Here is a 22268-nt window from a genome sequence, read left to right as displayed (position 1 = left end):
ATCAAGGACGACACTGACGAGGGGATTATGCAAGAGACTTCCACTCCCATGAGTCTCTGCGACGCTCACATCTAGGACGTCATCGCGCTCCTGGTTGGGCGTATTTCTTCCTACATGAGAAATCAGCGGTTGCCGGTTACTCTTCCCGCTGAGCCAAGTCCGTGAGTCTGTGAGGTCTGGTAAGGGTGTTTGTTGCACCGCATTTCCTGATATTTGTGAATCTACAGGATTTAGTGTTAATGTGTTGTCTCCTCCTTTTAGATGTGTGCTACGAACTGATAACCAATCTATGCTGACAAAAAAGAGAGAAGTGTATTTTCTTTTACAGGTATTTAGACTAGGTCATATAATCACTAGTGGAATTTGAGTGTATCGTGACAGTGTATTATCAGACAGACCCCCCATGATATAGCGGCATGGATTAGCAAATTTAGCGGCACAAATATGGAAATTTAGCGGCACAAATATGGAAATTTAGCGGCATTTTTGCGGCACTTTATTTTCCTCATAATCACTCGTTTTCAGCCTTAAATCGATGGAAACTGTTTTAGCAGAGTACTCCACTATTAAATAGGAAGCACAGCTACAATCATATCCTCATGAGAGGGGATCCTATTTCTCTCTGGGATATTCTAGCACCCATGTACGCACCCCTGCCGGGCACCACTGTCTCCTGGACCCATGAGGCATGATACCACTTCCTCAGGTACCCTAGGGGACAGGATCGTGGTGGGTGGAAATGCATTGCTATGGCTCATGTAAGCATGTTAAATTTTGCTCTACGCAGACTGGCATAATGAAACTAAAGACTTCAAGTGTATTCATCAGCCAACATAAACCAATCAGAAGAGTTTCATTGGCTCTCTTAATCCTGTTTGGGCTGGTAGCTGCTCTAAAGTGCTTTTTTTTCCTTAATGTCCACTTCATGGGCCGCCATGCATATAACTTGAATATGCACTGGCACTGCGCTTTATATTTAGTCATGGCGCCCGTTTTTTTATTTTAATTTTTCCTGCCTCCTGACGGGTGAGGGAGGAATGGGCTTGGGGGAAACGTGTTTTATATTACAATCACAGGTAGCCCAGAGACTCCTGGGTAAAGCTGAAGTATTTCAGTGTGTCTCCTTTAAAATTCCTCCATTGTTTGCCCATGATCAGATGAGTTGTGGTTTAGCACTGAAGGCGAAATTCGAGTCAAGGTGCAATGGCCAGCTACAATCCCACTTTGTGGTCCAGCTGTAAATAAATCTTCATTATGATTGTGTTGTATTTCACGAAAGCTCTCGGGGGCAAGATAAACATATTTGTGGCAGCCTCGTTTGCATTTTGAAAATCTCTTTATGAGCCAGTTTAAAAATGTTAGACGACCACACGAACGCCTGCATCCAAAGTAACCCGCTTTTCTCCTGTCCCCTTGGACATGTGTTTCCTTTATTCACTGCAGCACGAACCATGTAATGTCTTCTGGAGCAAGAAACAGCCACAGCTGAAACTGAACCGGGACACGCAGCGCCCTGGAAAAAAATAAACAGATTGGTGAACGGAGGCTAAATATGTGAGGCCCTCACTTTCCTATCTTTGAGGGAGAGGCAGTGAAGCAGGGACAGAATGTCCGGATGTTTGCACTGCTAGGGTGCAGTGAAGTTGGGGGCTCGGCAGGAGGCAGCACCCACTCAGTGTCCCAAATACATTATTACTTTGATCCTAAGGTTCCCTTATGATGTCGCAGTCATTTTAAGACAAAAGGCGATGCAAATGCAGTTTTGACAGAATGTCATGAAACGGAAGATGCGCAGTGACTTTTGGTGAGATGAATGAAAGGCGGAGTGTTAGGTACAGGAATGTTGTGAGAGTTCTGAGATACTAGGTGAGAATGTTGGTGTTGTGTCTTGCTTCACGAAGAAGAAAGAACCCTCTCTGTCTTGAGGGAATCTTGATGCGTGCGCAGTCAAAGGAAGAAATGGCTATTGCTCGGTTTTCTCGGAGACATGCCAGTCCATCTAAGCGCACACAGCCACGCTCATAGAAGCCGGAGGAGTAAACAGGCAGCTATTCCGGCTGTGCGCGCTCATGTGGTGACGTAGGTACGTTCAGCCAATAATATGTCACCATCTTTTTTGCTGCCTGCCGAAGACCTTTTTCGCGGCCCAAAAGGTCAATTTCGCGGTCATCGCGCCCTTCAGCTGATTTCGCGATTATTTAGCAAATCGCGAAATCGCGTAAAGCTGGAGGGTCTGATCAGAGTGTTCTTGTCTTTTCAGGTCTCCCTCCCTGCTGTCCCCTTCCTTCCCTTCCCCTGATTGATCACTCCATGGAGTCTGTATGTTAAGTCAGACCGAAGTGGTATCGAGAGGTGGACCATAACAAGAAACATAAGACCCTGAGTATCCTAGGCTGCGACAGTGATAGGGGATTGGGGATTGCAATTATTTCCCATCAACGAGGAATTCCCAGTAAGTGCGGGTCATAAGCTCACGTTGATTAAGGACCTCCCCTTTGTACACACCGCCCGTCGCTACTACCAATTGGATGGTTTAGTGAGGTCCTCGGATTGGCCCCGCCGGGGTCGGCAACGGCCCTGGCGGAGCGCCGAGAAGACAATCAAACTTGACTATCGAGAGGAAGTAAAAGTCGTAACAACGTTTCCTTAGGTGAACCTGCGGAAGGATCATTAACAGCAGAGTGCCCCAAGCAACCGACGGCGCCAGCCTGAAGCCCTCGGCTGTCTCCTGCAAGCATATACCGTAGGCACAGGGCCCGGCCCTGCCCAGGCGCGCCCTGGCCGGCGGAGCGGTGAGGACCGGGACTTCGGCGGGCCTCTTGCCCCTGGGGAAGGACCGAATGAACCGCGAGGGACCGGGGACCGGGGACGGGTGGCGGCCCCCATCCCCTGTCCCTTTCCGAGACGGAACCCAAGCTCACCCGGCACCACCCCACCCCAGCGGTGAGGGGGAAACCGAAAGGCAGTGCATCCCCGGGCTGGTACCACCCCTCCCTCGAAAAGGCCAGCTGGGCCCTCCTGGCCCGAGTCCCGGCCTAACCAGGTTCCAGGCGACCGAGGAGCGGCCCTTCTCGCGCAACAGGGTGGCCTGGAAGAGAAGGGGCCAAGGGCCTGTGAGGGGACCCTGGCTCCTCTCAGTGGGAGGCTTGCAGGATGGTGAGCCGCCTGGGTCTTCCCTTCCGGCTCCTCCAGGTGAGGGTGGTGGTGGGCTGATAGCCAGCCCGCCAGCACGGCTCGGGGCTGCCCAGCGACAGACAGCTGACGTGCAGGTGGGGCGACCCTTCCACGTTGCCAGGTACCCAGTTCGACCTGGTCCCGTGCAGAAGGGACGAGGGGTTTGAATACTCGTGTGGTCCCTCCTGGGTTGCCCAGGGAGGGACCGGCGGCTGCAGGGCTGCCTGTTCCCGTCACTCCGGGAGCCCCCTCCCTCGCCCACGGGTGGGTGGGTGGCGGTGGACTCCCGGGCCGAGCGCCTGGTAACATTTTTTTGCTCCCAACAGTGCAGTCTGATTCCCAGAGGGGAAGCCTTGAACTGGGTGCCCGGGCTGTGTCGCCGCGCTGGAGGTGGATGGACGGCGTTGCCTTCCTCCCACCTCTGCTGCACCCACAGGTGGGCGAACGTTTTCAAAAAGTTGCCTGTGACTCTTGGCGGTGGATCACTCGCCTCGCGCGTCCATGAAGAACACAGCTAGCTGCGAGAATTAGTATGAATTGCAGGACACATTGATCATTGACACTTCGAACACACTTTTCGGCCCCAGGTTCCTCCCGGGGCTACACCTGTCTGAGGGACGCTCGATCATCAATTGCCCCGGGGATTCCCCGGGACTTGGCTGGGGCCGTCGCAGGGTTAGCTCCGCTTCCCCTTCGTCCCCTCACGAGGTCAGACCCCTCGATCGCCCGTGGCAGGGTCCCTCGCTTGGTCCTGCCGCGGAGGTATGCCGCCGTCGCACCTAGCCCCGAGAAGGGGTCTGGCTACCGGTCCGCCCCGGGCCCGTCCTGCGGCACCTGGCTGCGTGCCGTGCGTGGCTGTCTGTGGTATTCCACCGGCTGCCCGCGCGCACGTGCCTCGGGCACCCAACTCTGCGGCATGCTTCCTGGCGAGGCCAAAACCCCTCCAGATGTGATCCGGGAAAGAGGGCATGCGCTGCCAGGACGTCAGGCCCCTGCTCCGGCAGGGGGCTGGCCTTCCCCGGCTCCCCCTTAATGCTCCGGCGTTTTCTTCCGACTACGACCTCAGATCAGACATGGGGACCTGCTGAATTTAAGCATATTACTAAGCTGAGGAAAAGAAACTAACCAGGATTCCCCTAGTAACGGCGAGTGAAGAGCCAAGTGCTGAATCTCTGGCCGGTGGCAGGCGCGGGAAATGTGTCATACAGAAAACCGACTCCCCGGCGTCGCTCAGAGGGCACAAGTCTTTCTGATCGAGGCTCACCCTGCAGATGGTGTTAGGCCGGTAGCGCCCCCCGGCGCGCCGGGTTCGGGTCTTCTCAGAGTCACGTTGCTTGGGAATGCAGCCCAAAGCGGGTGGTAAACTCCACCTAAGGCTAAATACGGACGCGAGACCGATAACCAACAAATACCATAAGGGAAAGTTGAAAAGAACTTTAAAGAGAGCGTTCAAGAGGGCGTGAAACCGTCGAGAGGAAAACGGGTGGGGTCCGTGCAGTCCACCCAGAGGATTCAACGCGGCGGGAAGGTCAGTGGCCCGGGAGTTTCGGATCCCCTCCGCGGGACCGGCACCCGGGCCCTGCCCGGCCCCCGCAGGGCGCATTTCCTCCGCGGCGGTGTGCAGCGACTGGCTCCGGGTCGGCTGGGAAGGCTTCGGGATGGCAGGTGGCTCTCCGCTCCGGCGGAGGGTGTTATAGCCCCCCAGGCATCAGCTTTGCTTTGTCTGCGGGGGGCGAGGGAGATTTGACCACCTCCGTGCCCTCCCCCGGGCACCTGTTCCCGCCTGCCCCTCGGGACGCGCCGGGGCGGTTGAAGGGGGACGGGGCTCCCGGCATAACTGTCGACTGGGGCGGACTTTCCTCAGTGTGCCCCGACCGCGTCGCTCCACCGGGCCGGAAGGCTCACGCTGGGTGCCAGGGGTCTGCGGCGATGTCGGTTACCCACCCAACCTGTCTTGAAACACGGACCAAGGAGTCTAACCTGGGTATAGGGGCGAAAGACTAATCGAACCATCTAGTAGCTGGTTCCCTCCGAAGTTTCCCTCAGGATAGCTGGCGCTCGGAGCCCCCAGTTTTATCTGGTAAAGCAAATGATTAGAGGTCTTGGGGCCGAAACGATCTCAACCTATTCTCAAACTTTAAATGGGTAAGAAGCCCGGCTCGCTGGCATGGAGCCGGGCATGGAATGCGAGTGCCTAGTGGGCCACTTCTAGTAAGCAGAACTGGCGCTGCAGGATGAACCGAACACTGGGTTAAGGCGCCCGATACCGACGCTCATCAGACCCCATGGAAGTCGTAATCCGCTAAGAAGCGTGTAACAACTCACCTGCCGAATCAATTAGCCCTGAAAATGGATGGCTCTGGAGCGTTAAGCCCATACCCGGCCGTCGCCGGCGCTGAGAGCCGCGGTGGCTAAGCCACAACAAGTAGGAGGGCTTCTGCGGTGTGCACGGAAGCCTGGGCGATGGCCCTGGTGGAGCCACCACAGCTGCAGATCTTGGTGGTAGTAGCAAATATTCAAACAAGAACTTTGAAGGCCGAAGTGGAGAAGGGTTCCATGTGAACAGCAGTTGAATATGGGTCAGTCGGTCCTATGAGATGGGCGAGCGCCATTTGGTAGGGACGGGCGATGGCCTCCATTGCCCTCGGCCGATCAAAAGGGAGTCAGGTTCAGATCCCCGAACCCTGAGCGGTGGAGACAGGTGCCCTCGCGGCATCCAGTGCAGTAACGCAAACGATCCCGGAGAAGCCGGCGGGATCCCCAGGGAGAGTTATCTTTTCTTTGTGAAGGACAGGGCGCCCTGGAATGGGTTTGCCCCAAGAGAGGGGCCCGAGCCTTCGAAAGCGTTGCGGTTCCGGCGGCGTCTGGTGAGCTCTCGCTGGTCCTTGAAAATACGGGGAAGATGGTGTAAATCTCGCACCGGTCCGTACCCATATCTGCAACAGGTCTCCAAGGTGAACAGCCTCAGGCATGTTGGAACAATGTAGGTAAGGGAAGTTGGCAAGTCAGATGCGTTACTTCGGGATAAGGATTGGCTCTAAGGGCTGCGGTTTTGCCTCTCTTCGTGCCCCCTCCCTGGGGGCGCGGGCCGGCGTTCTGCCTTTGCCGGCGCCTAGCAGCTGACTTAGAACTGGTGCGGACCGGGAGAATCCGACTGTTTAATTAAAACAAAGCATTGCGAAGACCTGAGGCGGGTGTTGACGCAATGTGATTTCTGCCCATTGCTCTGAATGTCAAAGTGGAGAAATTCAATGAAGCGCGGGTGAACGGCGAGAGTAACTATGACTCTCTTAAGCCCTTAGGGCCAATCCTTAACTATGGCTCTCTTAACCTATTCTCGGTTGTAGTGGCCTTTTACCTCCCAGTGGTCCCGCCGGTAACTGCCTCTGAAGTGCCAGACTCTGCGTAGAGAAGCATATAGAGACAGGCCAAACAAGGTTCTATCATGGCAGCGAGCGTGATAGTGAGAAATGGCGAAGCAAAGAAACCCAATTCCAGATGGGGTAGTTCCTGGAGAATAAAAACCCCATTAAGATGGCGTAAGGAGATGCTATCTTTCCCAGAAATCATTAACCTTCTCACCGAATTTGACAAACCAGCACTAGCTTCAAACAATGCAACAAATAACAACGATTCAGATCACGATATAGGCCTAAGTTCACCCTTTATAGCAGAAGAAGACACAACAGTAGACCTCAGTAAATCCATCGAGTTTGTGGCCACCTCAGCCAAGAATTACATTGGTACAGCAAAATTTGAAAATCTTCCCGATGTGTACGAGGTGAGCAAACATGTAATAACAAAGAAAAGTGATTACACAAAAAAAGTCACTTATTGGAAGTACCCAAACGAAAAATATAAATGTGACTTGTGTGGAGACATAATGGGAACTTTTTTTTTTTTTTGAAAACCTTTATTGACATTTCAACCAAATACAAGTATGGGCCTACAACCCCCGGGGCTGGCCACTAAGCAGTTAGATGACCAGAAAGCAAATTTTGAATCATGTGCAGCACCTCGGGGAGCAGAATCACCATGCAAGCTTAATCTTAGTCACTGAATAGCACAAGTAGAAAAACAGGATATAAAAGGTTCTCATTTTGTAGTATAAGATGGAAGGATCAGGCGCCGAACAATTTCCCAGCAGCGAAAAATGGCAGGCAGAACAGTAAACATGTCAACAGTAAACAGTAATCGGTCAAATCAATGGCGCTAAAACAGGCGATTCAGGATATGAAGAAACATTACGATCAGTTCGCGCCTGCTAGTCACCTGCCCTAAGACCCAGAGATCACCACGAAAATTGAGGCACAGATGAAAAAGCAGTGATTGATGTCAAAGGAAACCCACTGCACTGACCCAGAGAAAGAAAAAGACAAAGGAAGATAAGAGAAGAAAACAAAGGCCATAGAAACAAAATAAAAACGAAAAATCCCCTCCCCCAAACCCCCACCCTGCACCCCTGCAGATGACTACGCCCCCCCCCCCAGCAGTGTGCCTGTCGCCCGAGAACCAAACCCGAAATATAGAAGAACAGAGAAAAAGGAGAAAGAAAGGAAACCCCATCCAACGGGGAAATGGAGGAGGGCGATAGTCTCTGTGCTCCTGGTCTCTCCCCCCCGCCCTAACAAAGGGGGTCCCCCTAAGCCAGCACGAATAAAGTTGTCCACCGTACAAAAATACCCCGGGGGGAACCACAAACCCCCCGCCCCGGAATCCGTCTGTTAATGAAGCAGTCCCGTTACCAATAGATCCATCGTGAACAATTCAACCCACAATCCCAGCCTTGGCCCCGTCTATCAAAGTTGCTGAGTCCCTCGGATAAGTAAAGCCCCATCCCCGGAAAGTCAAAAGTCACACAGTAGCAGCCGAAGATTGGGCCAGCAAATGGGAGAGGAATAGCAGATCCCAAAGCACACGGCTTGCACAAACAATGTCCCTCCCCGTCTCCGAAGCCAAGCATCTTTACATCCGCCATGTTGGGAGACCGATTGGGGAGGGAGTGCGACCCGTTCCGATAGAAGTTATAGTGTGGGCCATCAGTGTCCAGGATGGGGGAAGCAGTAGAGTGTTCCGATGACTGTAGGACCGATGTTTCCGAGAACGTAAGAGAGTCACCAATCTCAGCACACACGATGAGTTCCATTTCCTCGGGGGCAGGCACAGCTTCCAGCACCGGGTCCAAACGCGCCTCTAGGGCGCCCAACAGGAGGCGAGTCGGCTGCCCGGTCTCAAAAATCAAGTCAGGGCTTGCTCCCGGTCCAATGATCCCATCTGCTGCCGACAGCAAACGATTGACCTGGGCCCTCATCGTCGTGCGAAGCGCCTCAAGTTCCGCCATTACCATCCGCAAGGAAGGGCCGCATTGAGTCCGTTCCGCCAAGTTCCGTACGTCCGCAGGCATAACGATCCCCACGGGGAAGCACCCCTCCGGGGCAGGATACGCCGGAGCAGAATCAAGCCATGAGGGACAGGCCAGCAGCACGCAGCAACGCGCGGCGGGACCCCCGCCCCGGGGCACCAGCGGTGCTAGTGCCGGGCCGGGGCCCCCCGCGACGCAGCACCGCGCGCCACCCGTCACCTCACTTCAGGTACAACACCAGGCAGCAGATGTTTGCAAAGTAGTCCAGAGAAATTTTCAAAAGTTCCAAGGACCGGGCCAAACCACTCTCCTCAGTCCGTTGTTGTTCACTTTGGACCCGGGTAGACCAGCAATCGAGACCCCGGCTTCCAGTCTGGGTTAGGCCTCAAAACATTTTCGATGTCATTTCACCCCAGAACATCAGAAAAATTCCGTGGTCACACCATCGGGGTGCGGACTAGTTCACCCACACGAATCCGGGGCAGGAGATCAGGATATTCGACAGGATAAGCGAGCGTAGGACGGAGGTCAGCGGAGCCAGGAGACTATGCGGCCATCTTGGTTGGTATCGTAGCTCCTCCCTCCATAATGGGAACTTTTAAAGATCTAAGAAAACATGTCTCCAACAAGCACAAAGGCTTCTATCTCAAAACATACTGCTCAAAATGTGACAAAGAAGCCAAATACCACAATCTTGCATGCCATTATTCCAAATATAAAGGAAGACCTCAAAAGGGAGCGCTGCCATTCCTGTGCAGCTTCTGTTACCTCAGATTTGGAACAAAAATTGGTGTTTCTCAACATGCTCGGCATGCACATCCAAGAGCGCAAAATGAGGCTAGACTAGCAGCTCTAGCAAGCAGCAAACCGTCAAAATTCTGGTCACAAGAAGAAATACTGCTACTAGCAGAATTGGAAAAAGTATATGAAAATAAGAGGAATATTAATGCGCTGATGGTTCCACATTTTGACAACAAGAACAGAAAACAAATTGCAGAAAAAAGAAAAGATAGAAGAGATAAAAGCAAAAATTCAGCAAAAGATGTACTGCAAGCATCAAATGTTTCTGAAAATGACTCTTGCGATAAACCAGAGGTTACAGTGGAAGTAACAACAGAAAAGCACAGAGACTTTATCAATCGAAAACGTGCGCAAAAAATCAAGAACTTTGATGAACTGGAAGACAGAATATCAGTAATAAAGAAGTACACTCAAAACGTAGAGCAGCACAATGCTGCTATTGATCTGATGGTTGAGGTAGTGACTTATATCGCAGAAAACACCACTGAAATAAGTCCTGCTCTAGCAAGTGTACCAACAAATGAACCAACAAGTGAACTCAATAATGAACCTATGAACTCTGTTAAAGATGAGCACCAGAATGCCTCAGTAGGAAACAAGATAACAAAAAAAGACAAAAAAAACGGAAGGCTTAATCGGACGCACATGAAAAATTATGCCAAAGCAAAGGGCAGCTATAAAGAATAGAATTGAATTGAATACCAGGCAATGTTTAAAAAAGACAAAAAGAAAATTGCCAGGATTATCACTGATGGGGCAGAAGATGCCATTTGCCAAATCAATGCTGATGAAATCTTTCAATACTACAAAAGCATAATTGAAAAAGAAAACAAAAAAAACCCTAAATTCATGCCGATTGATCGGATACCAGAGGACTACGAAATTAGAAATCTTTGTAAAGAAATAACACTGCTCGAAATAACTCATGCCTTTGAGAGCTCCAATCTAAAGAAAGCAGTGGGGCCCGATAAGATAGGTCTGAATGACTTATATAAAGTGCACAGCAGGCAACCAAGACTGCTGCCCAGAATTCTATCATCATGGTTGTTGATGAGAAGAGTACCAGAAATTATCAAAAAGAACCGATCGATTTTGATACCCAAGAATGTACCGATTAGTGAACTTAAAAAAATCAGTAACTGACGTCCAATTACCATCTGTACTGCATTCATGAAGTTATTCACAAAAATATTAACTAAAAGACTCATTTTTTGTTGAATTGAATACGAGACAAAAAGGCTTCATGAAGGTGAGAGGTTGTCTCGAGAATCTGACTCCTACAAAATATCATAAATGGGGCACGACAAAACAGACACTCATTAGCAGTTGTGTTCATTGATGTATCAAAAGCCTTCGACTCTGTCAGCCATGGTCACATTATACAGAGTCTCGCAAGGCAAAGAGTTCCATCATTGTTGCGGGGGTGAAGGGGGTGTAGGAAGGGCACGGAGATTATGTCTTGGAATGTAAGGCTTTATTTTTATGAAAGTCTTCTTTTTCCGTTGTGACAGTCTTTCTCTGGCAAATATGGCTGGGTTGACTCCTCCGGGGCTTGGATGGGGTCTTCCGCTCTCTCTCTGGTGGTCCTCGGCTGTCCAATCCTCCTTGGTTACACCACCGTAGGACATGCGTGAGAGAAATGAGGACTAGTTAGGTATTGCTTTGTTTATGCATTACCCATGGGGAAACCGGGGTGTAATAGGGGCACCGTGAAACGTATCTCCTACCGGTATTTACAAGTGATGAGGGTACAGTGAGGGTGGGGGTTTGTGAAGGGGATAAGGCGTAGGTTAGGGAGGGGAGCACATGGAGTATTTACCAAGCACGACTTAAGATGGTATTGGCTACGCGCTTTCTTCACTACTGAGTGGCGCCTCCCCTCCTCCCAAGCCAGCTGGTTACTCGCTGCAGTACCTGGTAAATCCACACTCCCTGGTGAGTGTGGCTGGGCGGCTCGCAATGACGGTGGCCTCCTGGCTCCAGCACTCCCTCCGGTTGAGCCTCGTCTCGTTCTCCTTCCGTCTTCTCTCCCCGGTACTGTACTTCTCCTGAATATCCTGTTTGCCATGAATCTCCTCCCGAGTCTCCTGGTGCTCCACTCGACTCCGTTCTCACTCTCCCGATGTCATCACACGCCGGCTTTCCTACTTCCTGTGTTTTAACCAATCCCGCAGTATAGACGTCACTCAGGGGCGTATCTTCGTCTTTGATATATGCCCAATTAAAGGAACCCTCACGCTCATCGCTGACGTTGTCCTTCCAGGTTGACTGGGAGTCTGACTTCCACTCGTCCCGATGTGAAGAAAAAGAGGGAGGGGTAGCCATGTCAGTGACCCACCAGTCCACAACAGGGGTCACTCTTTCAGCTGGTAGGTTCCCCCTGCTATAATCATACATCAGAGATATAATAAAAGACTTAGGGCCAGATGTAGGGGGCCGTTTGAGGCCATTTACTAAGCGGTAACGGCCGATTTTGGCCATTACCGGTCGGTAAATGGGTGACAGGTATGTAGGGGGCATTATTTTACCGAATCGGTAAAATTACCGATTCAGTAATTTTACCGATTCGGTAAAATAAAAATTCGGTAATTTTACCGATTCTGAGGCACCCAGATGTAGGTGGGACTCTTCAGAGTCCCAGAGGCCTTACAGAATCGGTATTTTACCATCAAATACAATTTGATGGTAAAATACCGATTCCGGTGTGCATGCACATGTGTGCAGGCACACCTATGCCATGTGACAGGCAGACCTGCCCTTAGGGCATGTATGCCTGCCACATGGCACCCGAGCCTGTTTTGGGGGTGCCAGAGGGTGTCAAAGTGACACCCCCTGCACCCTTGTGAAAATCGTTATTTACCGATTCGGTAAATACCGAATCGGTAATGCCCATTCATTCCTATGGGCTTCAATGCCCATAGGAATGAATGGGCATTACCGATTCGGTATTTACCGAATCGGTAAATACCGAATTCTTCCGAATCGGTATTCCAGCACATCTGGAATACCTACATATCCACCCCTTAGATTTACCGATTTTTTATTACCGAATCGGTAAAATTCGGTAATTAAAAATCGGTAAATCTATTTTACCTACATCTGGCCCCTATACACTGACTTAACAACATCTTTCAAGGGAAAGAACAACAAAGCAACTCCTGAAATAACAATGAAATCTGGGGTCAAACAAGGTGCCTCTTTATCCCCACTACTATTTAACATTTCCATGGATCCTCTGATCTGTGATCTTCAGAAAAATGGCAAGAGCTTCACATTTGGATCAGATGGTCTTAATTGAGCAAATCACCGCTCTTGCCTTTGCCGATGACATTGCAGTACTCAGCAGTACCTGGGAAGAAATGAGTACAAATCTGAAGATCATTGAAAAGTTCAGTAAAGCTACAGGATTAAAACTGAATGTGAAAAAGACACATGGATTTTATATCAGTCACCATAAAGATAAAATACTGATTAACAACTGTAAACCATGGCAATTTGAAAAAGAAAATATTGAAAATATTCATCCAGGAGAAAGTGAGAGATACCTCGGATTGAACTTTGATCCACACACTGGTCATACAAACAACAACAAAATTAATCAGGTTCTTGTCAATTGGGCTCAAAAACTTGATAATCTACCACTTAAGCCCACACAGAAAATTGAAGTGTTGTGTCAGTACTTGGTTCCTAAACTATCATTCAAATTAGAAATAACAGGAACAGAAGCAAAAACGTTGAATGTTCTGGATCAAACAATAAAAAAAAGTATGTCAAACACTTTCTAAACCTTCCTGCATACACATGTGATGGTCTCCTAGCACATTCAGTCATGTATGCAGGAGAAAATATAAATGAAAAAATTGATCACATCATCAAAAACACACAAACTCAACATTTTAGACAGTAGATTTCTGAGCTATGATTTGAATTTGTTAGCAACATATGATTGGAGAAAAGAAGAGTTTGAGAAATGGGCGAATCTCCCTGTCCAAGGTGATGGTATAAAATACTTAGCAAGTAATCCAACCTCAAACTTCTGAATCAGCAAGCATAACAAAATTAAAGAAAACCAGTACATAGCTGCGCTGATGTGAAGAGCAAATGTTTTATATACCAGAGAAACAATCACCAGGGGAAGAATTTGTGCATTTGCTACATGTAGGTAATGTAATGATGTTTGTGAAACTATTTCTCATATTTCAGGCACATGTCCTAAAACTAAGGAAATTAGGATAAGAAGACATAACAAAATTCTGGAATTGCTCATTGATAGAGCAAAAAAGTGTGTTTGAATGGCATATAGGGAACCTCATTTTAAGAATAATCAAGGAGAACTATGAAAACCAGATGTACTGTTTACCAAAAATGGTACAGCTGTAGTGATTGATGTTTCAATTCGTTATGAAAATTCTCAGAATTCCCTTGAATTAGCGTTTGAGAGTAAAGTGAAATACTTTCAGGATCTGTCACAGCAAATTAAAGATCTCACAAAATACAAAACTGTTAAATTTCATGGCTTTATCGTCGGATGTCGTAGTATCTGGCCTCAATGTAATGATGTTGGTCTGGCTGATTTAGGTCTACAAATGGCATTTCCATTCAAGAAAAATGTTTGCCTGACTACTTTAATGGACACTCTTAAAATGTGCCAAGTATTCATGGACAATTGAGTATCAAACTTATACTGAGATGTACACTTTCTTGCAGCACACATGTCACCCTAAACACATAGGTTTATATAAGAGTTAGTATAGATGTGGATTTTATAGATGTGAATTTTTCTAGATGTGCTTTTTCTAATTAGATGTGTAATTTGTAGATGTGTATTTTTGCTTTATATATGTCTGCTTATAACAATATAGATATAATGTGTACATCATACTTATTGAAATGTCTTGAATAATGAATAGGTCTCAAATAATCGCATTCACATAATTATCACACATTGATTATTGATGTCCTGCTAATTATATTTTAATTCTCAGAACTGTTCGTAGACAATCTTAAAATTGTTGGAATAGTACTGCAGGGTGTACTATCTCTGGCCTATACGTGATCCCAGTTCCAGTGAGGACAGCGTTCAGTGTGGCTGTTCTCCGGAGCGAAAGAATGTTGTATTGTTGGAAGCAAAACCGAATTGACGCTGATGGGGAGCATAATAAACCAGAATGAGCCACTGCGAGGTGGTACTGATAGGCAAATGCCTCGTCATCTAATTAGTGACGCACATGAATGGATGAAAGAGATTCTCACTGTCCCTACCTACTATCTAGCGAAACCACAGCCAAGGGAACGGGCATTGCAGAATCAGCGGGGAAAGAAGCGTCCCTGTTGAGCTTGATTCTAGTCTGGCACTGTGAAGAGACATGAGAGGTGTAGGATAAGTGGGAGGCCCTCTGGCCACCAGTAAAATACCACTACTCTCATTGTTTTTTCACTTACCCAGTGAGGCGGGGGACGAGCCCCGTGGGGCTCTTGCTTCTGGCTCCAAGCACCCGGTGCCCGCCGGGCTGGACCCACTCCGGGGACAGTGGCAGGTGGGGAGTTTGACTGGGGCAGTACACCTGTCAAACGATAACGCAGATGTCCTAAGGCGAGCTCAGGGAGGACACAAACCTCCAGTGGAGTAGAAGGGCAAAAACTCGCTTGATCTCGATTTTTTGTATGAATGCAGACTGTGAAAGCGGGGCCTCACAATCCTTCTGACTCTTTGGGTTTCAAGCAGGAGGTGTCAGAAAAGTTACCACAGGGATAACTGGTTTGTGGCGGCCAAGCGTTCATAGCGACGCCGCTTTTTGATCCTTCGATGTCAGCTCTTCCTATCATTGTGAAGCAGAATTCACTAAGCGCTGGATTGCTCACCCACTAATAGGGAACGTGAGCTGTGTTCAGACAGTCGTGAGACAGGTTAGTTTTACCCTACTGATGATGTTTTGTTGCAATAGTAATCTTGCTCAGTACCAAAGGAACCGCAGGTTCAGACATTTGGTGTATGTGCTTGGCTGAGGAGCCAATGGGGCGAAACTACCATCTGTGGGATTATGACTGAACGACTCTAAGTCAGAATCTCCCCTAAACCGTAACGATACCACAGTGCTGTGGAGCCTCGGTTGGCATGGGATAGCCGGCCTCTCTCAGGGGGCCGGTACGTAGAGCCGCTCGCTTGGGAACCGGAGCGCAGACGGAAGGGGGCACCCTCCATCGCCCTTACTGCACCGCATGTTCGCGGGGCACCCGGTGCTAAATCATTCGTAGATTACCTGATTCTCGGTCAGGGTTTCGTAAGTAGCACAGCAGCTACCTCACTCCTATCTATTGAAAGTCATCCTCTGAGCCAAGCTTTTGTCTCTCCGTGCGTGGACGCCAGCGGACTCCCTCCTCCACCACACCCAGGGGTGGGTTCCTCTGCCGCTGGGCCGGCGGGATGGATGCAGACGTGGGAACATGGGTTCGTGGGAGCCTGCCTCCACCACATGCCCTCCGGCAAGGGGCCTCCCCCTCCCATCCCTGCCCGACTGGGGTGCAGGGACACGGGCCACCATCCCTTGCGGGTTGACAGGGTGACCGGATTGCCTCTCCTTCCTGCTGGTTCCACCCCAGTCGGCAGGGAGGCGAGCAGCAGCCCAGGGGAAGGAACCTCCCAAGCGGATGCTTCGGTGCACCTGGCCATCCCTCGGCGGACTGCAAGGGCGCCTGGGTACGGCACACTCCCATGCCATCTGGGTGCTTGATCGCCCCGGGCCATCTGGTCACCTGGCTCAGTGACCAGATGGCACTGCGGGCTGGGTGATCGGATGGCCGGCCAGGCGGGCTAACTCCAACTTTTGCCCTTCCCCAAACTTCTGTAAGCCCCCACTACGTGGGGGCTTAATAGTTGAGAAAAACTGACTCCCCGGGCAGGCCGTCGGGGAGAGGGCGTGGCCTGGGCTTAACCCTCCGTGGTTCCAGCCGAGGGTCCGGGCGCTGGGGACGGGGGTCTACCGGGTTTCGGGGAGGCTCTCCCCGGCATGGCTAGGGTTCAGAAGCTGGGCCCGGGGCTTGTGCTCCGTCCCAGTGTCCCAGGGTGCGCGAGCCCCCATCCTGCAAGCCAGCCGAGGGTCTGGGCGCTGGGAACGAGGGTCCACCGGGTCCCGGAGAGGCTCTCCCCGACCTGGCTAGGATTCGGAAGCTGGGCCCGGGGCTCGTGCTCCGTCATAGAGTGTGGGAGCACCCCATCCTGCGGGCCAGCCGAGGGCCCGGGCGCTGGGGACGGGGGTCCACTGGGTCCCGGGGAGGCTCTTCCCGGCCTGGCTAGGGTTCGGAAGCTGGGCCCGGGGCTTGTGCTCCGCCCTCCAAATCAGCCGAGGGTCTTGGCGCTGTGGATGGTGGTCCACCGGGTCCCGGGGAGGCTCTTCCCGGCCTGGCTAGGGTTCAGAAGCTGGGCCCGGGCCCAGGGCTTGTGCCCCGAACCCAGTGTCCCAGGGTGCGGGAGCCCCCCGTCCTGCAAGTCAGTCGAGGGTCTGGGCGCTGGGAAGGGGGGTCCAGAGGAGGCTCTCCCCGGCCTGGATAGGGTTCGGAAGCTGGGCCCGGGGCTCGTGCTCCGCCCCCGGGTGCGGGAGCCCCCTGTCCTGCAAGCCAGCCGAGGGACCTGGGTGCTGGGGAAGGGGGTCCACCGGGGCCCGGGGAGGCTCTCCCCATCCTGGCTAGGGTTTAGAAGCTGGGAACGGGCCCAGGGCTCATGCTCCGTCCCAGGGTGCGGGAGCCCCCTGTCCTGCAAGCCAGCCGAGGGTCCAGGCGCTGGGGACGGGGGTCCACCGGGTCCCGGGGAGGGTCACCCCAGCCTGGCTAGGATTCGGAAACTTGTTCTCCGGCTGGCGGGCCCCAGGGTGTGGGAGCCCCCTGTCCTGCAAGCCAGCTGAGGGACCTGGCCGCTGGGGATGGGGGTCCACCAGGGCCCGGGGAGGCTCTCCCCAGCTTGGTTAGGGTTCGGAATCTAGGACCGGGCCCAGGGCTCGTACTCCGTCTGGCGGGCGCCGGGGTCCGGGAGCCCCCTGCCCTGCAAGCCAGTCGAGGGACCTGGGCGCTGGGGAAAGGGGTCCACCGGAGCCCGGGGAGGCTCTCCCCGTCCTGGCTAGGGTTTAGAGGCTGGGACCGGGCCCGGGGCTCTTGCTCCGTCCCAAGGTGTGGGAGCCCCCTGTCCTGCAAGCCAGCCGAGCGTCCAGGGGCTGGGGATGGGGGTCCACCGGGTTCCGGAGAGGCTCTCCCCAGCCTAGCTAGGATTCGGAAGCTGGACCTGGGGCTTGTGCTCTGTCCTAGGTTGTGGGAGCCCCCGTCCTGCAATCCAGCTGAGGGCCTGGGCGCTGGGGACAGAGGTCCACTGGGTCCCGGGGAGGCTCTCCCCGGCCTGGCTAGGGTTGTGAAGCTGGGCCTGGGCCCAGGGATTGTGCCCGAACCCAGTGTCCAAGGGTGCGGGAGCCCCCGTCCTGCAAGCCAGTCGAGGGTCCGGGCGCTGGGGAGGGGGGTCCCAGGGAGGCTCTCCCTGGCCTGGATAGGGTTCAGAAGCTGCGCCCGGGGCTCGTGCTCCGTCCCAGGAGTCTCCCCCATCCTGGCTAGAGTTCGGAAGCTGAGACCAGGGATTGTGCTCTGTCCCAGGGTGCGGGAGCCCCCTGTCCTGCAAGCCAGCAGAGGGTCCGGGCGCTGGGAACAGGGTCCACCGGGGCACGGGAGGCTCTCCCTGGCCTGGCGAGGGTTCAGAAGCTGGGCCCGGACCCGGGGCTTGTGCTCCGTCCCATTGTCCCAGCGTGCGGGAGCCCCCTGTGCTGCAAGCCAGCCGAGGGTCCGGGCGCTGGGGAAGGGGGTCCACCGGGGACGGGGAGGCTCTCTCCGGCTTGGCTAGGGTTAGAAAGCTGGGACCGGGCCCGGGGCTTGTGCTCCGTCTGGCGTGCCCCGGGGTGTGGGAACCCCCCGTCCTGCAAGCCAGCTGAGGCTCCGGACGCTGGGGACTGGGGTCCACCGGGGCCCGGGAAAGCTCTCCCAGTCCTGGCTAGGGTTCGGAAGCTGGGACCGGGCCCGGGGCTCGTGCTCCATCCCAGGGTGCGGGAGCCCCCTGTCCTGCAAGCCAGCCGAGGGTCCGGGCGCTGGGGACGGGGGTCCACCGGGTCCCGGGGAGGGTCACCCCAGCCTGGCTAGGATTCGGAAACTTGTGCTCCGGCTGGCGGGCCCCAGGGTGCGGAAGCCCCCTGTCCTGCAAGCCAGCCGAGGATCCGGATGCTGAGGATGGGGTCTACCGGGGCCCGGAGAGGCTCTCCCTGGCCTGGCTAGGGTTCAGAAGCTGGGACCCGGCCCGGGGCTCATGCCCTGTCCCAGTGTCCCAGGGTACGGCAGCACCCATCTTGCAAGCCAGCCGAGGGTCCGGGTGCTGGGGAAGAGTAAGGGGGTCCACCGGAACCCAGGGAGGCTCTCGCCGGCAGGGCTAGGGTTCAGAAGCTGGGTCCAGGCCTGCGGCTTGTGCTCCGTCCCAGGGTGCGGGATCCCCCCCGTCCTGCAAGCCAGCCGAGGGTCTGGGCGCTGGGGACAGGGGTCTTCGGGTCCCAGGGAGGTTCTCCCCGGCCTGGCTAGGGGTCGGAAGCTGGGCCCGGGGCTTGTGCTCTGTCCTAGGGTGTGGGAACCCCCGTCCTGCAAGCCAGCCACGGGTCCAGGCACTGGGGACAGAGGGGGTCCAACGGGGCACGGGAGCCTCTCCCCGGCCTAGCTAGGGTCCAGAAGCAGGGCCCGGACCTGGGGCGTGTGCTACGTCCCGGTGTCCCATGGTGCGGGAAACCCTGTCCTGCAAGCCAGCCAAAGGTCTAGGCACTGGAGACGGGGGTCAACCGGGTCCCAGGGAGGTTCTCTCCGGCCTGGCTGGGGTTCGGAAGCTGGGCCCGGGGCTTGTGCTCCGTCCCAGGGTGCGGGAGCCCCCGTCCTGCAAGTCAACCGAAGGTCCGGGCGCTGGGGATGGGGGTCCACCGGGGCCCAGGGAGGCTCTCCCGGCCTGGCTAAGGTTCAGAAGCTGGAAACGGGCCCGGGGCTCATGCCCCGTCCCAGGGTGCGGGAGCCCCCATGTCCTGCAAGCCACCATGGGTCTAAAAACTAGGGACGGGGTCCACCGGGGCCCGGGGAGGCTCTCCCCGTCCTGGCTAGGATTCGGAAGCTGGGCCTGGGCCAAGGGATGGTGCTCCGTCCCAGTGTCCCAGGATGGGGGAGTCCCCCGTCCTGCAAGCCAGCTGAGGGTTCGGACGCTAGGGATGGGGGTCCGCCGGGCCCGAGGAGACTCCCCTGTCCTGGCTAGGGTTTGGAAGCTGGGACTGGGGCTCGTGCTCTGTCCCAGGGAACAGGAGCCCCCTGTCCTGCAAGCCAGCCGAGAGTCCGGGCGCTGGGGACGGGGGTCCAACGGGGCACGGGAGGCTCTCCCCGGCCTAGCTAGGGTTCAGAAGCAGGGCACGGACCTGGGGCTTGTGCTCCATCCCAGTGTCCCATGGTGCGGGAGCCCCCGCCCTGCAGGCCAGTCGAGGGTCTGGGCGCTGGGGACGGGGTCCACCGGGTCCCGGGAAGGCTCTCCCCGGCCTGGCTAGGGTTCGGAAGCTGGGCCTAGGCCACGGGCTTGTGCACCATCCCAGGGTGCTGGAGCCCCCTGTCCTGCAAGACAGCCGAGGGTCCGGGTGCTGGGGAAGGGTAAGGGGGTCCACCAGGGCCCGGGGAGGCTCTCCCCGGCATGGCTAGGGTTCAGAAGCTGGGCCCGGGCTCAGGGCTTGTGCTTCATCCCAGTGTCCCAGGGTGGGGGAGCCCCCGTCACGCAAGCCAGCTGAGGGTCCGGGCGCTGGGGAAGGGGGTCCACCGGGGCCGGGGAGGCTCTCGCCGGCTTGGTTAGAGTTCAGAAGCTGGGACCGGGCCCGGGGCTCGTGCTCCGTATGGTGGGCCCCAGGGTGCGGGAGCCCACAATCCTGCAAACCAGCCGAGGGACCTGGGTCCTGGGGAAGGGGGTCCACCGGGGCCCGGGGGGGGGCTCTCCCCGGCTTGGCTAGGGTTCGGATGCTGGGACCGGGCCCGGGGCTCGTGCTCCATCTGGCGGGCCCTGGGGTGCGGGAGCCCCCCTCCTGCAAGCCAGCAGAGGGTCCGGACGCTGGAGACTGGGGTCAACCGGGGCCGGGAGGCACTTCCCGTGCTGGCTAGTGTTTCGAAGCTGGGACCGGGCCCGGGGCTCATGCTCCGTCCCAGGGTGCGGGAGCCCCCTGTCCTGCAAGCCTGCCGAGGGTCTGGGCGCTGGGAACGGGGTCCACCGGGTCCCGGGGTGGCTCTCCCTGGCCTGGCTAGGGTTCGGAAGCTGGGCCCGGGCCCAGGGCTTTTGCCCCGAACCTAGTGTCCCAGGGTGCGGGAGCCCCCCCGTCCTGCAAGCCAGTCGAGGGTCCGGGGGCTGGGGAGGGGTGTTCCGGGGAGGCTCTCCCCGGCCTGGATAGGGTTCGGAAGCAGGGCTCGTGCTCCGTCCCAGGGTGCGGGAGCCCCCTGTCCTGCAAGCCAGCCGAGGGTCCGGGCACTGGGGAAGGGGGTCCACCGGGGCCTGGGGAGGCTCTCCCAGTCCTGGCTAGGGTTCGGAAGCTGGGACCGGGCTCGTGCTCCGTCCCAGGTTGCAGGAGCCCACTGTCCTGCAAGTCAGCCGAGGGTCCGGGTGCTGGGGATGGGGTCCACCGGGGCCCGGAGAGGCTCTCCCTCGCCTGGCTAGGGTTCAGAAGCTGGGACCCGGCCCGGGGCTCATGCCCCGTCCCAGTTTCCCAGGGTATGGGAGCACCCATCTTGCAAGCCAGCTGTTAGACCTGGCACCTTGGCGTGAGTTTCCCTTCCACTTTTTGCTGATGTGCCTCAGATGTTTTTGCTGGTGTCCGCTGCACAGGGCACTGCGCCACGGCCAATCCGTGCCGCAGTGCAAGTACTCCCTATGTAAAATGTAACTGTGATTGATATTCCTGATTGGTTCATTGGATTTACTGTCAGTCCCCAGTAAAGTGCACCAGGAGTGCCAGGGCTTGTAAATGCCAATACTGCTAGTGGGCCTCCAGCGCTTGTTGCGCCACCCACAGAAGCAGCCTTTTAAAATGTGTCTAGGGTCTGCCATTGCAGAAACTGCGTGCAGTCTGGTACTGTCATGCTGGCTGGGCAAGTGCACCCCCTTGCCAGCCTCTAAACCTTCCCTTTGCTTCATATTAGTCACCCCTATGGTAGGCCCTAGGGCAGGGTGCATTGTAAGTGTAAGGTAGGACAAGCCCTGGGTGTGTGGCATGTCCTAATAGTGAATTACAGCCAAATTTGTTTTTCACTATTGTAAGGCCACCTGTTCTCTTAGGCCAAGATGGGCTGCTGGAATTATTACACTCTATAATCCCAGCAGGCTCAGGGAACATGGTGGAAAATAAAGTTTAGTATGCCTGAACTCAGAATAATAAAATACTTCTTTTAGTAAAGTTTATTTTAATATCCTGTGTTTGCAAATGCTACTTTTAGAAAGCTAGCATTTGCTTGCCTAACCATTTCAGCTCACCTCTGCTAGGATGTGTATCTGACTGTCTGGGATATGTGAGTGACAGGGCTGGGGGATGACAGGTGGTGAATGCCAGGATTACACCTTGGTGGGAGGTGGGAGTGCCCCTGGACTCTTAATGGGGCTGTGCTCTGCCACCACAATGCTGGCTCCGCCCCCTGGGGAGCGACTGATGACTCACCCCGACACCTGGCCCAGGAGAGGCGAAGCACTGTCAACAAGGTACTCCTGGCTGCCCCTGTCCACACAATGCCGGCTCCACCTCCTGTGGAGCGTCTGATGTGCCTGCCCCTCACACTGAAAGCAGCAACCAGAGTACACCCAACAAGTGCTCAGAGACTGAAAGAAGTTATGCAGAGGCCCCCCTGGCCTGCAAGAAGAAAG

The 22268-nt window shown here is 54.6% G+C and overlaps 1 non-coding gene and 2 pseudogenes across 1 annotated transcript; all 3 read left to right on the top strand.

Moving 5' to 3' along the window:
• The first annotated feature begins 3640 nt into the window (after positions 1 to 3640).
• Positions 3641 to 3794, top strand: LOC147691779 (5.8S ribosomal RNA). The gene has a single exon (XR_015300246.1). It is a non-coding gene; the product is annotated as a 5.8S ribosomal RNA (ribosomal RNA).
• Positions 3795 to 4254: 460 nt separating this feature from the next.
• On the top strand, positions 4255 to 6145 carry LOC147691778 (28S ribosomal RNA; annotated as a pseudogene).
• Positions 6146 to 14639: 8494 nt separating this feature from the next.
• On the top strand, positions 14640 to 15680 carry LOC147691777 (28S ribosomal RNA; annotated as a pseudogene).
• The last annotated feature ends 6588 nt before the right edge of the window (positions 15681 to 22268 follow it).

Source organism: Lissotriton vulgaris, chromosome 9, assembly GCF_964263255.1.
Source record: "Lissotriton vulgaris chromosome 9, aLisVul1.2, whole genome shotgun sequence".
NCBI lineage: Eukaryota > Metazoa > Chordata > Amphibia > Caudata > Salamandridae > Lissotriton > Lissotriton vulgaris.
This window is presented reverse-complemented; position numbering and strand designations above follow the sequence as displayed.